Source organism: Echinops telfairi, unplaced genomic scaffold (genome assembly GCF_000313985.2).
Source record: "Echinops telfairi isolate 266 unplaced genomic scaffold, ASM31398v2 ScPeMD7_70;HRSCAF=299, whole genome shotgun sequence".
Classification (NCBI taxonomy): Eukaryota; Metazoa; Chordata; class Mammalia; order Afrosoricida; family Tenrecidae; genus Echinops; species Echinops telfairi.
This window is the reverse complement of record NW_022103968.1, coordinates 26345786-26349160: the sequence shown is the minus strand read 5'-3', so window position 1 is coordinate 26349160 and position 3375 is coordinate 26345786.

Below are 3375 nucleotides of genomic sequence, written 5' to 3'. Positions count from 1 at the left end.
GCCTGCAGCCCTTTGCCCTGAGAGAGGGGTTGCTGCTGTTCCCTGGTGTGGTAGACTGGAAGTGGGGAGGGCTAGTGGGAGAAGACATTGTTCTTTGGTTGAAGGAGGCACGTAGGAGACAGACTGCTAGAGTTACCCTCCTCCACCCTCCCCAAGCTAGAGGCTGCTCATTGTCAGCTCCAGAGCTCACATTTGCAGACAGTGCAGGTGGTACCAACAGGTAGCAGTCCTCTTCTGACTCTCTTTTCTGGGAGCCCCTTACCTGAGGGAGGGCCTGGGTTCCAGGTTATTCCCTTGCTCCTACCCCGCGCTGTAATTCATAATGCCATGGAAGAGCCGACCTGAGCAATTCCATGTGCCAGGCACTGGGCTGGGCTTCCTGGCCTGGGCACTTTAGCTGTGTCAGAGGGAGGAACCAGTCCCTGAAAGAAGAAGAGTAGGAACTGACTCACTGGGTGACACCTAACAACCAGGGGTGCCCACTGGGGACCTTTCGTGGAGGGTCTGCCTCCGTTAACTCCCGGCCTCAGAGTATCTGGACACCAGCCAGGAAGGCTTAGGAGTTGAGGCAGGTGGGGGTCCTGGTCATTTGGACAGAACTTGCCAGAAGCCTTGAACAAATGACCTGGGATAAAGACAGTAACACCAATTGATGTGTGTATGGATTGTGATAAGAGTTGTATGAGCCCCCAATAAAATGATTTTTTTAAAAAGACAGTAACACTAGGTGTGCGCTGAACTATACAGCCCCAAAGCCCTTTGGATGTTTCATTCCATCTGCCGCCAGCCTGTGTGCTGGGCAGTGGGGTCTTCTCCATTTGGAGGTCTTGAGAGGTTTAGTGGCCGTGATGACCAAAGCTGGTAAGCATCTAGCGCCCTTACTGGACTTAGGGTGTTTTCTCATTGACTGCTAATGGCAATCTTGTGAAGTAGATATGGTTATGGGTTCATAGAACCGATGAAGAAAACTGAGGCACAGAGAGGTTACGAAAACTGCCTCAGGTCACACAGCCAGTAACCAGTCAGGACTTCCAAGACCTGGCTCGGGTTGGGTCATCGTCCCACCCTCTTAGACCAGCAGAGCTGAGGCCTCTTTGAGGATGAACAATAAGTCCAGCGTCTCAGTTGATTGTCTCACAGGCGCATACGTACATTAGGACTTACGAGACGGACACTTGGACTAGGTGTCGCTTATTGCATGTCATTTATGACCTCAATAAAGCTGGGGGTGGGGCAGGGAGGGAGAGAAGAACTTCCTGGTTGAACATGTCCTTCAGGAAACCAAAGGCCGCACTGGGAGGCTACGTGGCCATCCTCTTGCCCAGGGACATACCCGCAGAGCTACTGGTCAGATTTTAGGTGGCTTTGGCAAGCTGCTTCTCAAATCCCGATACCTGCTAGGCATAGACTTGCCCAAGGTTGGCACAGGGTAAACTGACCGCCATCGAGTCCATTCCAAGTCAAAGCTGCCCTGCAGGACAGAGCAGAACTTCCTCGGTGTGTTGCTCAGACCAAGACTCATCTTTTTCCCTCAGGACAGTGGTGGTTTCGAATTGCTGACCTTGTGGGTAGCAGCCAGACGCTTAATCCACTGTGGCACCAGAGCTCCTGGCACATGGGCGGTGCCTATCTCTCGACTAAATGAATTGAGACCCCAGCGACAGTCCCTCCTTGTCCTCCCCCCGAGCTCAGTCACTCGGTCAGACACGTCACTCTCACAGCATGGTCAGAAGGGAAAAGAAGGCAGACGCAGGACCTGCATTGAAAGTCCCACAGTCAGGCCTGGGTGGTGGGCGGCGGGAGTTTCAGCCATGGAATGTACAAGTACACAGAGGGGTCAGTGGGGGTCTGAGGAGCTGGGGAGGGTCTCCTGGACACTCTGGTGGCTCCGGAAAGATGGGTGAGGTTGAGGTGAGGTGGGAGGAAGCAAGCAGCAGGGACAGATCTGGCCAGACCAGGCTGTACTGGGCCGGCGGTGGCCAGATAGCGCAGAGGCTGTAGCAGTTGGAGCCATGGCAGCTGGGTCATGGGACAAGGACTGCTAGGGAGTTGCTGGTGGGCTCTCCAGGGCTGGACCCTGGTGGGATACAAGTTTTGGCAGGTGCTGAGCCTGTGTGTTTATGTAAAGGAGCTCAAGGGTGGGCTTGGAATGGGAACCCCAGGGGTCTTTGAAGAAGCACAGCAAGGACTTCTAGGACTGTTGTAACCAGTAGCACAAACTGGGGGGCTTAAAGCAACACAAGTCTCTTTGTTCACCCCCAATCTTATAGGCTAGAAGTCTGAACTCAAGGTCCCTGCAGGCTCTTGCTCTCCAAAGGGTCTAGGGCAGCGGCTCTCAACCTGTGGGTCACGACCCCTTTGGGGGTCAAATGACCCTTTCACAGGGGTCGCCTGATTCACAACAGTAACAAAATGAGTGATGAAGTAGCAAGGAAAATAATTTTATGGTGGGGGGGTTGTCACCACAACATGAGGAACTGTATGACAGGATCTCAGGCTTAGGAAGGTTGAGACCACTGGTCTAGGGAAGGGTCTTCCCTGGCTGCTTCCTAGCTTTTTGCTGGCTGCCAGCAATTCATGGGCCCCTTGGCTTGTCACTGCACTCTGCCTCCTTCGTGTGACCATCTTCACTCTGTCGTCCTTGTGTCCAAATTTCCCCCGCTCATCGGATCAGGGCCCACCTGAATCCACGTGACCCCATCTAGACTGGGGTGATTCTCAGATTGGGTCACCTGCACAGTGCGCACATTGTTTTTTGGGGGTGGGGAGGGAATACCCGTGCAACCCCCATACCTTCCTTCTGCAGCAACAGAAAAAACCGTGTTGCTGTTTGTAAGAAGTGAGAGACAGGCTGAGTGTCCCACTCACAGCCGGCCTGTCACCTAGGAGCCCGCGGGAGGTCCCTGACCACCCGAGTCAGAGCCTACCCGTGGACACAGTCCCCAGGTAGCACAATACAATTTGAGAAGTGATGCTCCTGTCACCATTGGAGTTTTTTGTTTTTTTTTCTTTCTCACCACTGTCAGCCCGGCCTATCCACCTTTGGGCACAGGTTGGACTGGTTGGCAGCCAGGTCCCCACACTGCCCTTTGCTCGCCTCTCTTCATGGCATGTGTCCTCACGTTTCTCTTGCTGTGGGGGGTTGGTACCCATGGGTCACCGCTGCGCCGCCTTTCTGGAGAACAAGGAGCTGGCTGAGCCGGTCCCTTTGTTGGCCCCTGGACGGTGGCCAACTTTCTGCCTGCCTGTAAACATTGCTGCCTCAGACATCTTACCACCCCTTTGGGGCTATTTTGTTAAGGTGGAATTTGAGCATCAAGATGCCCCACCATGGGGGATCCTAGTCCCACTCTGTTGGACCAGGGAGTAGCCATC